Consider the following 6,184-nt stretch of genomic DNA (forward strand, 5'->3'; position numbering starts at 1 on the left):
GAACTTGATCCACTTTTATGTCACTACATAAAGTTCAAACTACATTAAATAGCCTCAGGACCTTAGTTTATTGGATTCAATATTACAATTGCAATAACAAATTTATCGAAAAAAAAACATAATATATTTATTAATTTACAAACTACGAGTTTTAGGACATAAAATCCAACACTTAGGCCCACGGAGGTTTTCTCGCGATGTAAGTCTCCTCCGTGATACAAATTGACTCTTTGCCTGATGACCTTGAATGCGTTGGTCCCTTCTTAATTGGTTAATTCGATCGCACCGTGCGGGAATACTTCTTTGATTATAAATGGTCCAAACCAACATGACTTTAACTTTTGGGGAAAAAGTCGTAGCCGAGAATTGTATAACAAGACCTTCTGTCCAACCTTGAGATTCTTTTCACATAGTCGTTTATCATACCAACGTTTTGTGCGTTCCTTGTAGATTTTGGCATTTTCATATGTTTGAATTCTCCATTCGTCTAGCTCGAGCAACTGAAGTTTTCTTGCCTCCCCTGCAGTCTTCAAATCAAGATTGAGCTTCTTCATCGCCCACAATGCTCTGTGCTTCAATTCTAGCGGTAAGTGGCATGCCTTCCCAAACACGAGCGCATACGGGGACATGCCTATAGGAGTTTTATAGGCGGTCCTGTATGCCCTATTGGACAACTTCTCTAGCTTCATGGCCCAATCTATGCGTGAAGGATTCACCACCTTCTCTAGGATCAGCTTGATTTCCCTATTGGACACCTCAACTTGGCCGTTTGTCTGTAGATGGTATGCGGTGGCGACCTTATGGAGGATATTATACTTGAGCAGCAATTTTTTGATGACGTTATTGACAAAGTGGGAACCTTCATCACTTATTATGGCACATGGGGTGCCAAAACGAGTGAAGATATTTCTTCTTAAGAATTTGGAGACTATCGTTGCATCGCTTGCGATACATGATACTGCTTCAAGCCATTTGGAAACATAATCGACGGCCAGTAGAATGCACTTGTGACCATTTGATGGTGGAAATGGTCCCATGAAATCTATGCCCCACACGTCGAAGAGTTCTAATTCTAATATAATATTCATTGGCATCGCGTTCTTCCATGAAATGTTTCCTGTGCGTTGGCACCTGTCGCATCTCATAGAATAGTCTCGTGCATCCTTGAATAGAGTAGGCCAAAAATATCCATTTTGCAACACTTTTGCGGCTGTGCGTTGACCTCCAAAATGTCCACCATATGGTAAGTCATGGCATTGGGACAGTATGCATCGATAAAAAGTTTCTGGCACACATAGATGCAAGATCTGGTCTGACCCCCTCTTGTAAAGATTTGTTTCGTCCCAATAATAGGATTTACACTCGTGCATAAGCTGCCTATTTCGGTGGGCTGTGTAATTTTCTGGAAATTGTTCACAGACCAGATAGTTGACGTCATCTGCATACCATGGTAATTCTTCAATTTTGAACAGCTGCTCATCTGGAAAGGATGTGTTCACCTCCGAATGGTTGCGGTCTTCTTCCAGAATCTCTAATCTTGATAGGTGGTCTGTAACCTGGTTCTCCATCCCCTCGTGGTCAATGATTTCCATGATGAATTCTTGAAGGAGGAGAACCCATCGAATTAACCTCAGCTTCACATCTTTCTTGGTCATTAAATATTTGATTGTTGAGTTGTTGATGCGAACGATCACTTTGGATCCCAGAAAGTAAGCTCTAAATTTTTCCAGCGCAAAGATCACCGCAAGAAGTTCCTTTTCAATGGTAGTGTAATTTTCTTGGGTAGGTTCAATCTTCTACTCGCATATGCGATCGGGTGTAGCATTGTTTTTTTTCTTTTATGCTAGTACTGCCTCCATCGCATAACTGCTAGCATCACACATTAGCTCAAATGGCTTTGTCCAATCAGGTGCGATCAATAGAGGTGCGGTTATTAATGCATTCTTTAGTATTTTGAATCCGCTGAGGCATTGTAAATCAAAGTCAAACGTTCTATCGGCCTCCAACAATGTTCTCAATGGTCGAGCAATCTTCGAAAAGTCCTTCACAAAACGAGGGTAAAATCCTGCATGTCCCAGGAAACTCCTGACAGCCTTCACTTTGCTAGAGGTGGAAGCTTTTCAATGGCCTCAATCTTCGCCTTATCCACCTATAGCCCTTCCTTGGAAACTTTGTGCCCAAGCATAATACCTTCATTCACCATAAAGTGGCATTTCTCCCAGTTCAGCACAAGATTCATCTCTTCACATCTCCTCAATACCTTCTCCAAATTGTTCAGACAGACTTCATACGTTTGCCCGTAAACCAAGAAATCATCCATAAAATTTCCACTGAATCCTCGAGAAAATGGCCATCATGCACCTCTTGAACGTGCTCGGTGCATTGCATAATCTGAACGGTATGCAGCGAAAAGCAAACGTTCCGTATGAGCAGGTGAACGTGGTTTTCTCTTGGTCTTTAGGAGTGATCATTATTTGGTTATAGCCCGCATACCCATCCAGAAAACAGAAATAATCATTTCCTGCTAGGCGGTCTAGCATCTGGTCAATAAAAGGCAAGGGGAAATGGTCCTTCTTCGTCGCTGCATTGAGTTTGCAGTAGTCCATGCAAATTCGCCAACCAGTGATGGTCCTCATTGGTATTAATTCATTGTTTGCGTTTGGGACTACTGTCATTCCTCCTTTCTTGGGAACGCATTGCACTGGGCTGACCCACATGCTATCGACAATTGGGTATATAATGCCTACGTCCAACCATTTAATTATCTTTTTTTTTTCACAACCTCCTTCATCACTGGGTTCAGTCTGCGTTGAGGTTCGATAAACCCTTTTCAGTTTTCTTCGAGACGTATCATGTGCATTCAGTATACTGGGCTGATTCCTCTTATGTCTGCTAGCATCCACCTTATTGCTTTTATGTACTTCTTCAGGATGCTAAGCAACATATTTTCTTATTCTTCTTGTAGCGTGATGCATTGTGAATATGATGAAATAATGGTGTATATTGTGATGGTGGTGTATGTGTTGTGCATGCAAGTTTTCCTAGCAAAATCCTAGTATAAATCCTACTAGGTTTCCTGGTAAGCCCAGGGTCAAACACAGGGACTATGGACATAGTATGCGGCAGTGATTTCAGATCTCTTTGCGGTGAGAAATAAAAGAATGAGTTGATTGGTATGTTTGTTTAAGATATAGATTCTATGTGGCGGAATTGAGAAAATAGTTAATAACAATGAAAGTTACAATGACTATGTGGGGGGAACGGGTTGAGAAGGGATTTAGCTAGTACTTCCTAAGATTTCGTTCACATTATACGATCATGCTACACACATACAATAGCAGGTCATCTTTCAATGCAAAGGCTATAGCTCCTAGTTTTAGGACGCATGTGATGTATGCGATGATGTTTATAGGACTTACATCTAAGCCTCTATTCTTGTCTACGCGATGATGAATGTCACACACATACACAAGGCGACCGCATACTACCATAACCTATTTCTAGGGTGCTTGCGATGCATATTAGCAAACAGAGCTTATCTCTAAGTCTCTATCTCTTGCTTATGCAGTTCTAATCTAACTTTCTCAAGCCTAGATTCTAACCTAACTCTCTCAAGTCTAGGTTCTTTCTTTAGACTCTCTCTCGAGTAGTTCTAAAGGGGTGATGGACGTATACATAAGACAAGATGATCGCATACAATGAAGATCTCAGGTCATGCTAGCTAAGTACTTCTCAACCCATTCGGAAGTTTAGTTACTCATACGTAATGTAAAGAGAGTGAACAGATGTAGAGATGCAAGTTCCATTCTATAAATGAAATCAAAATACAAAATGATAATGGGAAGTAAAGATAGGGAGCCTGGTAGCAATTTCTTGCTTCCCAAGGCTTTTACACTGCGTTTTTCTCTACTCTGCCCAAAAGAATATTCTTGCTTTCGCAAGAGTCGACCCTCTCTCCGTTTTCAACGCTTTCCGACACTCTCTTGAGTTGATCAGGAATGATCCTCCAACGTCTTCTCTCTTCACTCGCCTCTGCCTTCTAAGTGTAAGAAAACTATGAATAACGACTAACTATCTTCTGTATAGTGAACTCTCTATATTGCTAAGCTTCTTTCTTGATGGTGGCCTTCGACATTTATAGAGATCAAGGTGAAGAAGCTTTTTTCTCAAATGATTGCACTGATGGGATGTCATTAAATCTTTGTCAGATGCGCCGATTAATTGTCACCGAAAAGTTGAGTGTACTTGCTATAGTGTGTCGTTAATGGCTTGTCAACTAAATTCAGATTCAATCGTCATCAGCTTTCTGTTCCATCATGATTTATTAAGCTTTCACCTTGATGCGTCGTCTCTATGTGACCACCTTCTTGAGCAGATCTTCACGAACGCATATGATAGTATAGCCTTGCGGTCACAATCTTTTAATGCGCTCGGACGCTGAATTCCTTGGATCGCAATTCTGCCTTGCACCAATGCGTTTTCATGCACAAAATATGTAAATTAGTTGCTTTAATGTGATGGACACATGCGATCACAATGTTCTCAACTTAATGCTTTTGGACATGATTTTACATATTTTTACCGTCGTAATCCTACATTGTTTTATATCTTTGTGTTGTAATAACGTGCATTTCTGTCCATTATCATAGTGCAGAGGAAATTATCACTGGCAAAGTTTCATTTTGCCCCAGGAAAACATACTTTAGATGACTTGGCATAGTCTTTAATTCCATGGTAAGTGGTTGTTCCAAGGATGGTTTTTGTGCTTTTCTCTCCATTCAAATTCACTTTTCTTCTTTGTTTGTCGTTTCCATGATCACATTGCAGGTTACTATTGATGCGATCGCATCCTCTCTTTCATCTTCTTCTTCGGACTTCTCTTCTTCATCACAACTGGGTTCATTGTCAGAATCGGATAGGTCTTCATCTTCCGAATACTTCATGGCTTTAATGATGTCAAACCTGAGCTTATTCCCATTTACACTCAACGTGATCTCCCCCTTGTACACATCAATTTAAGCGTGACCAGTAGATAAAAATGGTCGTCCCAATATGATGGGTACATCTTTGTCCGCTTCGTAGTCAAGAATGATGAAGTCTACCAGTAGAATGAATTTATCAATTGAGACCAGGACATCCTTCAACTTTTCCTCCGGGTGAACAAGGGACCTGTTCGCCAGCTGGAGAGTCACCGTCGTGGGCATCAGTTGCCCCACATTTAATTGTTTGAAAATTGACAGGGACATTAAATTTATACTGGCCCCAAGGTCGCAAAGTGCTTGACTGATATATATCCCACCAATTGAGCTGGGTATTGTGAAACTTCCAGGGTTGCGCATCTTCGGTGGAATTATGGTGTTTAACTTTTGCGTTAATACCACCATTGCAAACTTTCCTGTGCTCCTTTTCTTTGTCACCATGTCCTTCAAAAACTTAGCATATTTTGGCATTTATTCTATCGCTTCCATGAACGAGATGTTGATATGCAATTATTTTAACATGTCTATAAAGCGATGGTACTGCACTTCATCATTTTTCTTATTCTTAAGTCTTTGTGGGAATGGTGGCAGTTATACCTACACGGTTCCCTATTCTATAGGTTCAGAAGTGGACGCAACTTCTTGTTCCATCGTCACATTTTCTTCTGGTTCATCCTGTGTCAACGGGGTCTTGGATTCCATCGCAACTGGATTAGTCCTACTTGGCTCCGTCTTCTCTTCCGCTATTGTCTTTCCACTTCGCAAGGTCACGACTTGACATTGCTTCTTTCCTGTATTCTCCAGGTTGCAGGGGAGCTCAGTTGAACTCAACAGTGCCCCTTGCGGTCTATTTTTTAGCTTGCTCACAATTTGTCCTATTTGGATTTCAAGATTGCAGATTGAAGTCGCCTGACACTAGAGCACTGTCTCGTTCTTTTCTATGTACTACTTTAATAGGCTCTCCAGGGAAGAAGATGGCAGCGCTTGCGAGTTGCAAGCTTGATGTTGTGGTTGACCATTTGTTCGTGGGAAAAATCCTTGTGGCCTTTCCTTTTGCACCATAGTTTGTAATTTTGTAGTTGAGTATTTTTCCACGCAAAATTTGGGTGGTTTCTCCGCCCGAGGTTTTATGTGTTAGAGAAAGGATTGTTCTTTATGAAGTATACTGATTGCGGGTTCCTCAGACATTCTTCCATTGGATATGA

Source organism: Benincasa hispida, chromosome 5, assembly GCF_027475165.1.
Source record: "Benincasa hispida cultivar pf3 chromosome 5, pf3_genome.v1.1, whole genome shotgun sequence".
Classification (NCBI taxonomy): domain Eukaryota; kingdom Viridiplantae; phylum Streptophyta; class Magnoliopsida; order Cucurbitales; family Cucurbitaceae; genus Benincasa; species Benincasa hispida.